We start from the raw sequence: 16,392 nt of genomic DNA on the forward strand, positions 1-16,392 counted from the left end.
CCTCAATCCACTCTATGAAAAATAGAATCGATGATTTAGAGCATCTCGCTACGTTAAGTCCAAGATGGCTTATATTTGCGCAAAAAAAAAAAACAGCTCTTGCGGCAACATTTTTGGTGTAAAGGAAAAGTACGCAAGTAATAAATCCATGTGTACTATAGATGTCACTCCAAGGTACCCCTATTCGGCCACATCTGGAGGACATGCTCTACCAAAACGTGCGCAAAAAAAGGGCTTGTGCAAAAATTTGCACCCAAAAAAACACACAAAACAGGGGTAAAATCTTTGTAATATGTCCCCCTGTGTGTGTAAACTGTGTGTAAACTCTGTGAGGGACATATATCAAAGATTTTACCCCTGTTTTGTGTGTATTTTTTTGCGCAAAATTTTGCGCAAGCCCTTTTTTTTTGCGCATGTTTTGGTAGAGCATGTCCTCCAGGTGTGGCCGAATCGGGGTACCTTGGAGTGACATCTATAGTACACATGGATTTATTAACTGCCTACTTTTCCTTTACACCAAAAATGTTGCCGCAAGAGCTGCTTTTTTTTTTGCGCAAATATAAGCCATCTTGGACTTAACGTAGCGAGATGCTCTAAATCATCGATTCTATTTTTCATAGAGTGGATTGAGGAGATGACTATATTTACCCGCAATTTATGAAGCTCATTGCACTTGATTGGTAAATTTAGCGCTTCTGCACATAATTTAGAATTCGGGAAAAGGGGTAAACTGCTTCTACCATACACAAATAATGATACATGTCCCCCCTGTGTGTGTAAACTGTGTGTGTGTAAATTCTGAGTGTGTAAACTGTGTGTGCCCACTCTTGCACAAGAGATAATTTCCTCCTGGTCTCTTCCATTTCCTGCTGATTAGCTGAGGGGCGGGGCTTGGTGGTCCTGGGGGGAAGCTCCTGCTGCAGCTAGCAGCCTTACAGCCAGACAGAGGTTTATAAGGATGAGAGGAAAATCACTGATCTCCTAAGGCCGGATTCACACTATGGAATCTCAGCTGCGGGGGTGTCTAGGGTGGCATAATGTGCGCGCTCCTACCGCTGACTGATTCAGTCGGTGCTGGGAATCTCCAGTCAGATTTTCTTCACCCAGAAATTCCGTAATGTGAATCTCGCACTAAGTAAAGAATTGATGATTTGTTTCTCATTGTTTTGATGGAATAAGACGAAAAGACGTAATGAGAAAGTGCTGGGATTTTTTATTACATTTTTGGATTGTTATTCAGGATCTTTTCTGTTACATTTCCTGCCGCTTCAGGGTTACGTTTTCCTACAAGCCGATATTTACACTGATTGTCGCACCTTTGTATGATAGGCTAATTGTGAGATCGGACCGGCGGCGGTCCACCTGCAGGAAAACTTCAGATATAGATAACAAAGCGCATTGTACTCTACATAATTGCTGCCAAATCATTGCGCCCGTAGGATATTACAGCAAAGGAGTCGAGAGAAAAGAGAGAAAATCCCGAAGCCCTAAAGAAAGTCTTGGGGGAAAAACTAGTAATAATGGGGCAGAAAAGACGAAACTTCATTTAAATGCAGATTGTGCCGGCAGCAATTTGTGAGAGGTGTCAGAATGAAGAATATGTTCGTTGGTTTAATGAGGTGAAGAGACGATCAGCGAGAAGAAGGATCAGAGCGGCAGATGTGCGGAAGAACAGGCGGAAAACTTCTAAAAACAAGGGAAACGAGTGCTCACGAGCTTATAGTCTTAGGCAGTGTTTCCACTTGTTTTTTTTTTTTTTAACGCCAAGAAAAACGCCAAATCAGCTACATGGCGTTTTTTTCGGTCAAAAAAAGCTGTGGCCAGATGTTAGCTGTAAATCAATGAGAAATCACAAAACTTCTTTTCCACTTGGAGTTTTTCAGTTTGGCGTTTTTTTCTTTCCTTTTGGCCTTTTTTTCACTCTTTTTTTACGTTTTTCAATTTTTCTAAATTGCAGCATGTTGAGCCTATGGCTTTTTTTTTCCAGCAATATTGTGGCGTTTTTCTCCCATAAAAGTCTATGGGAGTGAAAAAAACACCATGAAAAACACAATGTAGGTTTTGCAGTTGGCGTTTTTTTGTTGTTGTTGTTTTTTTTGTTTTTGCTTTTGTGTTGTTTTTTTTTTTCACAAAAGAGGCTGTTCCCAGGAAATGCTGGAAAAACTGCCAAGGTGCCAAAAAATTTCCACACGAATAAAAAGACACCAGAAAAAAATGCCAAATGCAGGAAATTGCAAAAGCAAGACAAAAAACAAGTGGAAACTTAGCCTAAGACAGTGTTTCCCAACCAGGGTGCCTCCAGCTGTTGCAAAACTACAACTTGAAGGCTGTCCGGGCATGCTGGGAGTTGTAGTTTTGTAACAGCTGGAGGCACCCAGGTTGGGAAACATTGGTCTAAGGTTCTGCAGGAGAGAGAATTTACAAGTGTTTTTTGTTGCTTTTGGAGGATATGTTTGAATTACATACATTTTTTGAAACTTTTTGGATATTTTTTTAGGAATATTTAATATTTAGGTCTTTGCTTTTAAAGGGGTATTCCAGGATATCTAGTTCTTTAAATATAAGACAGGGGCTGCAGAGTTGGTCTAGTTACTACTATACTTCTCTAACCTGGTTCCAATTTCTTTGTCTTTCTTTTCCTAGAAGTTCATGTTCTTCAGCCTACAAAATTAATGTTTTCTCTGACTTTTCCCAGCTTGCTGTGCACCCCGAGATATTACATCACAAGTCAGATGCTGAAAGGGGGCTTGTCTGCGCCGTCTGTTGTGTGTGAAGCCGCCCCCCGATGACGTTACCGGCGCACATGTAAATTCATCATCACACACATACACAGCTTGTGTGTCCGGTAATGTAGGGCAAGTCATGTGATCAAAGGGAGCCTATCTGTGCTGCAATGTGCTGCAACCGATGTGTGGGAGGGAAATAAGTCACCTCCAACCATGAAACAATGGACCTTGGGGATTGTAGTCTGAGGGAGGCCACATAAACACAAAGTAAACACAGGACAAAAAAAACACTAAATGACCGGTCAAAAGAAGGACTGTGCACTTATTTTCACAGTTAGAGTTTAATTTTATAGCTTTTTTAATACTATTTGAAATGTCGGGCATCAGTTTATTGCAATTCAAAGGGGAAAAGGGGATAAAAAATAGATGTTTTGTCATTCATAATACACTCCAAAAAACTATAGGGGAGTTTTATCACAACCCGTCCAGAGGAAAAGTTGCTGACTTACCCATAGCAACCAATCAGATCGCTTCTTTCCTTTTTAACAAGGCCTCTGAAAAATGAAAGGAGCGATCTGATTGGTTGCTATGGTCATCTTTTCCTCTGGACAGGTTTTGATAAATCTCCCCTTTATGTGAACAAATCTCCCCTTTATGTGAACAGAACCTAACACCGGCCCTGAGTGGTAGACGTGGCCCCTGGAGGTCACAGGTGTGAATGTGAGACCGCTCAGGAGGTCAGGAATGTCAGGATCCGTACTGGTATGCAGAGAGGACACTGGTGGTGGATCCTCTGTGTCAGTGAGGTGATGGCGTGGGCCGCACCAGGGGAACGGAATCTAAGAGGTTACTGTTTTTCACCAGAGCCCGCCGCAAAGCGGGATGGACTTACAGCGGCAGGTAACCCCCAGGTCGTTCCACCCGATAGCGACTCAACCCCGACTGACTACTGAGTCAAGCGCGGTACAGAAGGACTAGGCAAAAGGCAGAAGGTCAAGGCAGGCAGCAATGGGTCGTAGTCAAGGGCAACGGCAAGGGTCTGGATACACAGGCTTGGGATACACAAAACGCTTTCTCAGGGCACTAGGGCAACAAGATCCGGCAACGACAGGAAGGGGAAGGGAGTTTTTATAGGAATGGGAGTGATTGACAACTGATTGGGCCAGGCACCAATTAGTGGTGCACTGGCCCATTAAATTTCAGAGAGCTGGCGCGCGCGCCCTAGAGAGCGGGGCCGCGCGCGCCAGGACGTGACAGCCGGGGGGACAGGTGAGAGGATTGGGATGCGACCCGCGGGCGGGCGCGTCCCGCTAGGCGGATCGCATCTCCGCCGGCAGTAACAGTGCAGCACTCCCGGTCAGCGGGTCTGACCGGGGCGCTGCAGACAGGAGAACACCGCGAGCGCTCCAGGGAGGAGCAGGGACCTGGAGCGCTCGGCGTAACAGTACCCCCCCCCCCCTTTAGGTCTCCCCCTCTCTTTGGAGCCCAGGAATCTGCGGACAAGCTCCTTGTCAAAAATGTTGGCCTCAGGTTCCCAGGACCTCTCTTCAGGGCCACAATTCTCCTAATCAATTGAAAAAAATCTTTTACCTCGGACGATCAGAGGAGCCAGAAACAGGAGCGGGAACAGTAATCTTGGGAGAAAAGCGGTTAAGCACAAGAGGTTTGAGAAGAGACACATGGAAAGAGTTAAGAATGTGAAGAGAAGAAGGAAGATGAAGTTTGTAAGAGACAGAATTAATTTGATTCTTGATTTTAAAAGGACCGAGGTAGCGAGGACCCAACTTGTAGCTAGGGACATGAAAGCGTATGTATTTGGCAGAGAGCCACACTTTGTCCCCAGGGAGAAAGACGGGAGGAGTTCTTCTCTTTTTATCTGCATGTCTCTTCATTCGAGACGAGGCCAGTAGGAGAGACTTTTGAGTCTCCTTCCAGATAGCGGAGAAGTCCCGGGTTACTTCATCCATGGCAGGAACTCCAGAAGAAGTGGGAATGGGGAGGGGGGAGGCAGAGGGTGACGGCCGTACACCACAAACAATAGGGATTTGGCGGAGGATTCAGAGTCTTTGAAATTGTACGAGAATTCAGCCCAGGGCAGAAGGTCGACCCAATCATCTTGGCAGGAGGAGACAAAATGTCGCAAGTAGTCACCAAGAATCTGGTTTACTCTTTCCACTTGTCCAATGGATTGGGGTTGATAGGAGGACGAGAAATTTAATTTGATCTTTAATTGATTACAGAGAGCTCTCCAAAATGTTGACACAAATTGAACGCCTCTATCCGAGATGATATGCGTGGGAAGCCCGTGAAGACGAAAAATCTACCGAAAAAATAGCTTCGCCAACTGTGGCGCAGAAGGAAGGCCTGGAAGCGGAATGAAGTGAGCCATTTTGGAGAAACGATCAACGACCATCTAGCCTGGCGAGGATTCAGACGCTGAGCGGACTGGAGGTAAGACAAATTCTTGTGGTCAGTGTAAATGACAATGGGGTGTTTGGAACCCTCCAAAAGGTGTTTCCACTCTTCGAGTGCTAACTTGATGGCCAGGAGTTCACGATCTCCAATAGAGTAGTTCTTTTCTGCCGGAGAGAAAGTCTTTGAGAAAAAACCACAAGTAATGTTACGTCCGGTAGCGTTTTTTTGCAGAAGTATGGCTCCGGCTCCGACTGAGGAAGCGTCTACTTCCAGGAGGAATGGTTTCAATGGATCAGGTCTGGACAGAACTGGTGCAGAGGCGAAGGCAGCTTTGAAGCGATTGAAGGCCTCATCCGCTTGTGGAGGCCACGACTTTAAATTTGCATTCTTCCTAGTCACAGCCACAATAGGGGCCACTATGGTGGAGAAGTGGGGAATAAACTGTCGATAATAGTTGGCGGATCCCAGGAAGCGTTGGATAGCACGGAGTCCAGAAGGGCGTGGCCAATGCAAAACCGCCGACAGTTTATCTGGATCCATTTGAAGCCCTTGGCCAGAGACTAGATAACCTAGGAAAGGAAGACTGTTGCATTCAACGAGACATTTTTCAAATTTAGCATACAGGTGGTTTTCACAGAGTCTTTGGAGCACTTGATGGACATGACGACGGTGTTCCTCTAAGTTAGAGGAAAAAATCAAGATGTCATCCAAGTAGACCACAACACAGGTATACAATAAGTCCCAAAATATCTCATTAACAAAGCCTGGAAGACTGCAGGGGCGTTGCAGAGCCCAAAGGGCATAACTAGATATTCAAAATGTCCATCTCTGGTATTGAAAACGGTTTGCCACTCATCACCTTTACGGATGCGAATAAGATTATACGCGCCCCTTAAGTCCAGTTTGGTGAAGATACTTCCTCCGTGTAGACGGTCAAAGAGTTCGGAGATCAAAGGCAGGGGATAGCGTTTTTTGATGGTAATCTTGTTTAAACCGCGGTAGTCAATACATGGGCGTAAGGATCCATCCTTTTTAGAAACAAAGAAGAACCCTGCTCCAGCAGGGGATGAGGATTTCCGAATAAAACCTCTCTTTAGGTTCTCCTGGATATATTCCTTCATGGCTTGAGTCTCTGGGGCTGACAGGGGGTAAATCCTGCCACGGGGCGGAGTGGTACCAGGAAGAAGGTCAATGGGACAATCATAAGGTCTATGTGGAGGTAAGACCTCTGCTTGCTTTTTGCAGAATACATCTGAATAGTCCTGGTAAGCCTTGGGAAGGCCTGGTAAAGAAGAAGCCTCAGGGGTTTGACTAGTGGAAGCAGATGTGAGACATCGCTTGTGACAACTTTTGATCTCCCCGGTGGTCCAGTCGAGGGTAGGAGCATGACGCTGGAGCCACGGCAAGCCGAGAAGAACTTCAGAGGTGCAGTTAGGCAGAACGAAAAATTCAATTTTTTCTTGAAGTCCAATGCAGGGGTTCAGTGCGGTAGCGCACAGTGCAGTCCAATTTCTCTCCATTTACAGAAGAGATAAAGAGCGGCTTGACGAGACAGGTTACTGGAATACTGAACCTATTAACAAAAGAGGCCAAAATAAAGTTTCCTGCAGACTCCAAGAAGGCCACTGCTGAGAAGGAGGAGTTGGCGGAAGGAGAAATCCGCACAGGTACAGTCAGACGTGGAGAGGCAGAATTCACACCAAGTGTCGTTTCACCCTTGTGAAGTAGGTGCGTGCATTTCTCCTGACGCGGAGGGCGGATAGGACAGTCTTTTAGGAAATGTTTGGTACTAGCACAGTACAGGCACAAATTCTCGTTTCGGCGGCGAGTCCTCTCTTGTAGGGTCAGGCGAGACCGATCCACTTGCATAGCCTTCTCGGCGGAAGGCAATGGAACAGATTGCAAAGGACTTTGGAAGAGAGGAGCCTGGGAGAAAAACCGCCTGGTGCGAACAAAATCCTTTTCCTGACGAAGTTCCTGGCGTCTTTCCGAGAAACGCATGTCGATGCGGGTGGCCAAATGGATTAGTTCAGACAGATTAGCAGGAATTTCTCGTGCGGCCAGGACATCTTTGATGTTACTGGATAAGCCTTTCTTGAAGGTCGCGCAGAGGGCCTCATTATTCCAGGATAGCTCAGAGGCGAGGGTACGGAACTGGATGGCGTATTCACCCACAGAAGAACTCCCTTGGACGGTTCAGCAAAGCAGTCTCGGCTGAGGAGGCCCGGGCTGGCTCCTCAAACACACTACATACTTCAGAGAAGAAGGACTGGATAGTAGCGGTGGCGGGATCGTTGCGGTCCCAAAGCGGTGTGGCCCATGACAAGGCCTTTCCAGACAGGAGACTGACCACGAAAGCCACCTTAGACCGTTCAGTGGGGAATTGGTCCGACATCATCTCCAGGTGTAGGGAACACTGGGACAGGAATCCACTGCACTGTTTAGAGTCCCCATCAAACTTGTCCGGTAGAGACAGGCGGAAGCTGGTAGCGGCCACTCGCTGCGGAGGAGATGCAGGAGCTGGCGGAGGAGATGATTGCTGTAGTTGCGGCAGAAGCTGTTGCAGCATAACAGTCAGTTGAGTCAGCTGCTGTCCTTGTTGCGCGATCTGCTGTGATTGCTGGGCGACCACGGTGGTTAGGTCAGCGACACTAGGCAACGGGACCTCAGCGGGATCCATGGCCGGATCTACTGTCAGGATCCGGACTGGTATGCAGAGAGGACACTGGAGGTGGATCCTCTGTGTCAGTGAGGTGATGGCGTGGTCCGTACCAGGGGAACGGAATCTAAGGAGTTACTGGTTTTCACCAGAGCCCGCCGCAAAGCGGGATGGACTTGCAGCGGCAGGTAACCCCCAGGTCGTTCCACCCGATAGCGACTCAACCCCACTGACTGCTGAGACAGGCGCGGTACACAGGGACAAGGCAAGAGCAAGGTCGGATGTAGCAGAAGGTCAGGGCAGGCAGCAATGGGTTGTAGTCAGGGTCAACGGCAAGGGTCTGGATACACAGGCTTGGGATACACAAAACGCTTTCTCAGGGCACTAGGGCAACAAGATCCGGCAAGGACAGGAAGGGGAAGTGGGTTTTTATAGGAATGGGAGTGATTGACAACTGATTGGGCCAGGCACCAATTAGTGGTGCACTGGCCCTTTAAATTTCAGAGAGCCGGCGCGCGCGCCCATAGGGAGCGGGGCCGCACGCGCCGGGACATGACAGCCGGGGAACGGGACAGGTGAGAGGATTGGGATGCGACCGGCGGGCGGGTCTGACCGGGGCGCTGCAGACAGGAGAACGCAGCGAGCGCTCCGGGGAGGAGCAGGGACCCGGAGCGCTCAGCGTAACAAGGAAGCTGAGGTGTAGGGAGAAGTTCTGCCACGCTGAATGCCCTTGGGCACATACATCCTCAGCTGGCAGCTCCCTGTGAAGTTGCCGACCAATGACGTCCCAGATGTGCGTGGCAGGCATGGTTGCACGTTTAGGTCACACAGGCCGCTCACAGTAGTACGAGGAACGAGTCACCTGGTGTTGTCATGTTGAAGAAATGTCTCCCGAGACACTTCAGAGGAATGGCCGCACCACTGGTTCTGCAGCCAAATCAATGTAAAGATGAGGACTTATACCTGGAATGGAGACTGGAGGGGTCCGGCTACCGTACATTATGCAGCGGCCACCACAATCCCAGGAGGAGGACTGGTGTGACGTTCCCTTGTGAAGGCCTCTTCATGGCGTTGCCCACATGGTCTCCAGACCTGTAAACACCTGTAGATGTCATGCAACATTCTTCTGATGGTTGGTGGAGACGCTGTGTGACCCCCAAGCCCTGGTACGTGATGTCCGGTGTGACCTGTAGTATAGGATGGATCCCTACACGCCATTCTTCTAATCTAATGATCCGTCCTGTAGAGGTTCTCCCCCTTCTCCTGTGTGCTCCTCTGTTCTCCTCCATTTTACTCTGTTCTTCCCCATTTTCCTGTTTTCCTCTCTTCTCCTCTCTGCTCCTCTCTTCTCCTCTGTTTTCCTCTGTGCTCCTCTGTTCTCCTCTGTGTTCTTCTCTGCTCCTCCGTTTTCCTCTGTTCTTCCCCATTTTCCTCTGTTTTCCTCTCTGCTCCTCTCTTCTCCTCTCTGCTCCTCTCTTCTCCTCTGTTTTCCTGTGTTCCTCTGTTCTCCTCTGTGTTCCTCTCTGCTCCTCCGTTTTCCTCTGTTCTCCCCCATTTTCCTCTGTTCTCCTCTGTTCTCCCCCATTCTCCTCTGTTCTCCCCATTCTCCTCTGTTCTCTCTGAGCTCCTCTGTTCTCCTCCATTCTCCTCTGTTCTCCCCCGTTTTCCTCTGTTTTCCTCTCTGCTCCTCTCTTCTCCTCTCTGCTGCTCCCTGCTCCTCTGTTCTCCTCTCTGCTCTGCTGTTCGTCTCTCTGCCCCTCTCTTCTCCTCTGTTTTCCTCTGTGCTCCTCTGTTCTCCTCTCTGCTCCTTTCTTCTCCTCTGTGCTACTCTGTTCTCCTCTCTGCTCCTCTGTTCTCCTCTATGCTGCTCTGTTCTCTGTGTTCTTCTGTTCTCCCCCATTCTCCTCTGTTCTCCCCATTCTCCTCTGTTCTCCCCATTCTCCTCTGTTCTCTCTGAGCTCCTCTGTTCTCCTCCATTCTCCTCTGTTCTCCCCCGTTTTCCTCTGTTTTCCTCTCTGCTCCTCTCTTCTCCTCTCTGCTCCTCTGTTCTCCTCTCTACTCCTCTGTTCTCCTCTCTGCTCCGCTGTTCTGCTCTCTGCCCCTCTCTTCTCCTCTGTTTTCCTCTGTGCTTCCTCTGTTCTCCCGTTTTCCTCTCTGCTCCTCTCTTCTCCTCTGTTCTCCTCTCTGCTCCTCTGTTCTACCCCTTTCTCCTCTGTTCTCTCTCATTCTCCTCTGTTCTCTCTGTACTCCTCTGTTCTCCCCCATTTTCCTCTATTTTCCTCTCTGATCCTCTCTTCTCCTCTGCTCCACTGTTCTACCCTCTGCCCCTCTGTGCTCCTCTGTGCTCCTCTGTGCTCCTCTGTGCTCCTCTGTTCTCCTCTCTGCTCCTCTCTTCTCCTCTGTGCTTCCTCTCTTCTCCTCTGTGCTTCATCTGTTCTCCTCTGTGCTTCCTCTGTTCTTCTTGGAGACATCACACATCGTACTGACCAGAGACATCACCCATCATACTGTACTGACCAGAGACATCACACATTATACTGTACTGACCAGAGACATCACACATCATACTGTACTGACCAGAAACATCACACATCATACTGTACTGACCAGAGACATCACGCATTATACTGTACTGACCAGAGACATCACACATCATACTGTACTGACCAGAGACATCACACATCATACTGCACTGACCAGAGACATCACACATTATACTGTACTGACCAGAGACATCACACATTATACTGTACTGACCAGAGACATCACACATCATACTGTACTGACCAGAGACATCACACATTATACTGTACAGACTGGATCCGATCTCTGAGGTTTCATGTGGCTGAAAAAGATTGTCTTTTTTTATCTTACTTTAATATCGATAAAGCCCCTCCCACATGGCACATATTAGATCTAGGTACTTGAAAATGTCATCATTTACAGATCTTAGCGACACCTTCAACTTCCTCAATTTTCATTATCTTACGTCTCGTCCTTCTTGGTGTCATCAATGTAATGATAAATAGTATATTATCTCATATTTATCTTATTTATCTACAATGTATCTTATTTATCTTTTATGTGTCTGCAATATATCTTATTTATATCATATTCATCTTTTATGGATCTACAATTTATCTCATATCTCTCTTTGTAACACTCACAAATACCCCAGAAATATAGAACAAAGAGTGAACTTTTGGTATTAGAGAAGGACGCGGTGACGTCCCCTCCCGGGAGCGGCGCCGCTGTTTGTGGGTAACAGATTGGCGGAGTTCATGGAGCGTATTTTCTTGTGGTTTTATGTTTTCTCTGTAGTCTGCGCCGACCCCCCGGCTATATGTGTCTTCTTTTATTGCCGCCTGCCCTGGCTATTCCTGTATCTACTCTGCGGAGATTGATCCCTTTGTGACAAATTGCTCTGCTATTCCATTAACAGAATTATGGAGTGTGGAGCGAAGAGCCCGGAACATAACATAACAATACAATTTCTGGAAGTCGAAGCCCCGGAGCGATGAGACTGCGAGGAGTCCTAGGTAAATGTACCGGAAAGAGCAGCGGTCACCGCGAGGCGCCAAGGGGTCACAGCAAATAACACAAGACAAATAGTGATAACTGTGAACACAATAAAATCCTGGAATGAGGAGCCGAGCCCGGTGAGTCCACATCCCATCACTGTCCATTACTTCATATAGTGGAGGGTCAGAAACAAAACCATAGGATCGTTCAGCTGCAAAAGATCAAATGCTCAATATTATTTCTATTTCGCTGTTTCTGAACTTCCACATGATCTAGAAGACTCTGTAAAGGGACTCTGTCATCAGTATCACTCGCGCTTCCTGGTTATACAGCCTTGTAGAGCGGGTGACACTGATCAAAACGATACTTACCTCGTCCCGATCCGCCGCTGCATTCCAACGTTATTCTGCTTTATTGGGGTATGCTAATGAGCTACTTGAGGCATGGGCGGAGCTACCTTTGCTTCCTCGAGCACGGTGATGTCCCTGCTTCCAGGTTGGCACTCCACTGGCTCATTATTAATCATATTCCCCCCTTCCTGCTTGCTCTCTCTCTGACACAGCAACATCGGGCATGGTGGCATCACAGCTGCCAAGTCAATGCTCCACCCAGCTCATTAATATTAATTTTCTCCCCTCCAGGCTCTCTTTCTTTCTGGCATACCCTGCTGTGCCAGAGAGAGTGTGAGAAGGGAGGGGGGAATATGAATATTGATGAGCCAGTCGGAGTGCCGACCCCACAGCAGTGACATCACCATGCCCAGGGAAGCAAGTGTAGCTCCGCCCATGCCCCAAGCAGCTCATTAGCATACCATAAAAAAGCAGAATAGCGACGGAATGCAGCAATGGATCGGAAATAAGTAAGTATGGTTTGGATCAGTGTCACCCGCACTACAAACCTGTGTAACAAGTAAGTGCAGGTGATACTGATGACAAAGTCCCTTTAAGTCCCAGAACCTGTTTTGACGCTGAGCCACAAATGGTCGTGTATAAGCATCAGGATATAGGGCTCGATGTAGATAAATGTGAAGTTTGTTATTACTCCCGGAGGACATATGATGCTCCGTGTCGCCTCTCTTACCAAGAGCCTTCTCTACCGATTACTTAGTTTGGTGGGCGGCAGCTCTAGGATGAGTCCTGGTTGCTCCCTCTTCTTCCATGTAGGAATTATCGTAGCCGATCACCACTAGACTAGAGGATACCAGCTCCATCATTTCGTCTCGCTTGTATAAGGTGCTGGTATCTCCCCATAGATAGTGAACATCTTGGGGTTGTGGGTACAATGGCACATGTGTGATGGGAATGTCCTAAACTTGTACCCTTCTGGGCTGCATTATAGAGTTGTGTTTGAATTGACCGAGGGGCGTCCATCCCCAACTTTCCGGAGGCCCCTTTTCTATATAATGTTTCCTAAGGCCCAATCTCGCTGTAATCAATCTTTAGCCAGGCATCTTCTCCAAGCCGTTAAAACAGTAATTCCCAGGGGGTCACCTGATCCCCCATCCTTGAGGAATGGTTTGCAGAAGGTACACATATCCATTATATGGAAGAATTATTATGTCACCCCTAGCTATGTGGACCATTTTAGCTCTAGATGGCGCCCTTGGTAAGATTTATGTCCTCCTGGGTATCGCACTGGGACGTCACTGCGTTCCATGCCTGAGTCACGACATCTTTGCTCCTCTGGGCTCACCAGGATACCACATCAGTCACTCACGATTTGCCTCATTGTCCTTATTTCATCCGCCCTACATCGAGGTTCCTCTGGGGTCTCTGCCCCCCCCCCCCCCCCTCCCTCCCTATTTTCTTTCATTCTCTTCTTTCCATTTGTTTTTTGTTCTTCTCCATCTTAGTTATATTGTTAGTTTTTGTATCTGATGGCAGTTCTCTTGTCCAACCCCGTAATCCTATTGGTTTGTTATCATCCTGTATGTTGCAGAAATATTTGTGGGGTGTTCCTGATAGGGAATCCCCCTGAAATCTGACATATGGTGGTAAGCACTCACTGAGAGTAGATAGGAGAAAGACCACAGGTAGTGATGCATAAATTGTTTATTTGAAGAAAAAATACAGACAACGCGTTTCTAGAGGAATATTCTCTTATCATTGGAACTGATGAAGAGAGGAGTATTTCTGTGGAAAGGCGTTACATCTCAGAGCTGTTCAGGAGAGATGGGAGGAGCCTGAGCTAAATGTCATGTGACATGTGAAAGGGTATGAATACTAATGTGCATGAAAAATTTTAGCTTTTCCTTTTTGATAAATTAGCAAAAATGTCTAAAATTCTGTTGTCTCATTATGAGGAATTGAGTGAAGAATAATTGGAAACATAACAAAATGTATTAAAAAAAAGTGACAGGGTATGAAAACTTTTCGAATACATTGCATAGCAATATCGCAGCGGGAATTCTGCTTTTCGCATTCTGCAAAAATATTAGACCAGTCTTCTATTTTGCGGAATTCCATTGTGGAATCAGTGGGGCTTGAGTTTCGGCAGAATTCTGTATCCTGAGAACAGAGAAATTCTACCATAACTTGGCGAATATTCCATTGGAACTCTGCAAGATTGTTCAGCAAACGAAACGAAACAAAGCGTTTTCACGTATTATCTATATATTAGTAAAGGATTTTGGGATGATCTTTATTTTGTAAACACAAATGACATTTTGCATCACAAACAACAACAACAACATTGTATCTTCTCTTATCTACAAAAACAGAAAATAACAGAAGCGCTGGCTCCAGGATCTCCATCGGATTTCCGTAATTCCGTCCTCACGTCTTTATATTCATTGCCCTAAACCCTTCAGTCATAATGGTTAATAGTTAATGAGATTCTGCCTGCACTGTAGTGATATCTCCTCCTCCATCCATCTCTATACATATATAGGAGACACAAGCATTAATTATTCATACCCCTGACCTCACCTTACGGCCATGTGACCTATGTTAGACCCTTTGGCGTGGATCACGGCTCTCGGACAGACTGCAAATAACGTCAAGAATTTACTGTTCCAATAACATAAAATAAATAAATATAAATGACGGCAATAATTCCCACCAGGACCCTTGGCCGGCAGATGTCCCTGTGATCATGTGATGTAGAGCTGCGCGGCTCACCAGGATCTCCTTTCATTCTGTAAGAGCAGCTGCTGCCGGATCATATATATTTAATCATATATTTAAGTTCTATGTAAAGAAATTGAGGGAGTTTTTTATTTCATTTTTTTGTATAGAAATTCCCAGGTCGATGTGTTAACAAATGACTGATCATCTGGTAATGAAAAGGTTTGTAAATAAAATCGGTCTCTAATAGTTGGAATTTGGAGGTGATTTGAAACGTTTACTAATGGAGAGGGAGACATATTGGATCTTGATACCCCCCATCCAAAAGGGCTAAATTATGAGCATGAAATAATCTTTCACTATTGATCCTATATAAATTAGTATTGTAAAAAAAAGAAAAAAGTAGGAACCATCACCTCAAGACTAATACCAGAAACCAATGATACATGATGAATTTATACAAAATATGGAAATATGGAACGTGCTTCAATTGATGATGATAGCAAATAAAATACATAAAAATCCTCCTTACACAGGGCCTTGTGGGGAGGCAGATATAAAATAAACAATTATTACCGCTCTATAGGGAGAACCACTAATCCGGCATCTGCTAATTCGGAAACAATCACAGTCCGCAAGTTGTATGCATGTAAATGAAATGTCCCAAGTATAGACGTATCAGGAATATATACCGTATTTTTCGTCCTATAGGACGCACCGGCGTATAAGACGCACCCTATTTTTAGGGGCAAAATCTAAAAAAATAAAGATTTTGAACCCAATAGTGGTCTTCAACCTGCGGACCTCCAGATGTTGCAAAACTACAACTCCCAGCATGCCCGGACAGCCGTTGGCTGTCCGGGCATGCTGGGAGTTGTAGTTTTGCAACATCTGGAGGTCCGCAGATTGAAGACCACTGCATAGGAGGTAATAGTCACGTGTCCCCGCCGCTCCGGACCCGTCACCGCTGCCCTGGATGTCGCTCCATCGCTGTCGCCGTCGCTCCGGAACGTCTCTGCTGCCGGCCGGGTATCCTCGCTCTCCGTTGCCGCCATCACGTCGTTACGCACGCTGACGCACGTATGCGACAACGTGATGACGAGGAAGGAGAGCGCCGGCCATACAGGGGATCCCTGAACGGAGAAGACACTGAGGAGGCAGGTAAGGTCCCTCCCGGTGTCCTGTAAGCACTAACCCGGCTATTCAGTAAGGCTGTTCGGGACGCCGCGGTGAGATCGCTGAACAGCCGGGTTAGTGTCACTTTCCCTTCAGACGCGGCGGTCAGCTTTGATCGCCGCGTCTGAAGGGTTAATACAGGGCATCACCGCGATTGGTGACGTCCTGCATTAGCCGCGGGTCCCGGCCGTTGATGGCCACAGGGACCGCCGCGATAGGGGTGTATTCGCCGTATAAGACGCACCGACTTTTTCCCCCCAGTTTTGGGGAAGAAAAAGTGCGTCTTATACGGCGAAAAATACGGTATCTACCAGCTGGTGATATTCCGGATAACAAAATCATCCAAGATCCATATATGTCCGAGACTTGTGAGGCAAATGTCCTATAGTAGACGCTGACTTGTATTCCTGCGGCTGATCTGCCACAGACCGGGTGGAAAGCCGCTCTCTACGGATGTAGGAAATCTTAGTAAACTGTGATGGATGCTGGCATGCAATATGGCGGCTGGTCTGCCACAGACCGAATGGGAAGCCGCTATTCACAGAGGAAAAGAAAGAAGGATACAGCCTCGTGGGGAGTCTCTGCGTCTGACGTCAGCCAGGGAGAGGTAGGAAAGCCGGTGAAAGTGGAGAAATAGGTGGGACCAAAGGGTTCGATTAGGGATCGATGACAAACTTGTAAAGTGGAAACCCAAATGTGGATGCGGTAATAGTGCAGTAATTCACTTGAGGTGTCCCGGTACCGTATTGCATACCGTACCTTGTATAGTGGTCCCCAAAGTCAGAGTTACTACGTTTAGGTAGGGTCCTCCAGGTGGGACGGCCCCTAG

Source organism: Hyla sarda, chromosome 10 (genome assembly GCF_029499605.1).
Source record: "Hyla sarda isolate aHylSar1 chromosome 10, aHylSar1.hap1, whole genome shotgun sequence".
In the NCBI taxonomy this organism is placed as follows: Eukaryota; Metazoa; Chordata; class Amphibia; order Anura; family Hylidae; genus Hyla; species Hyla sarda.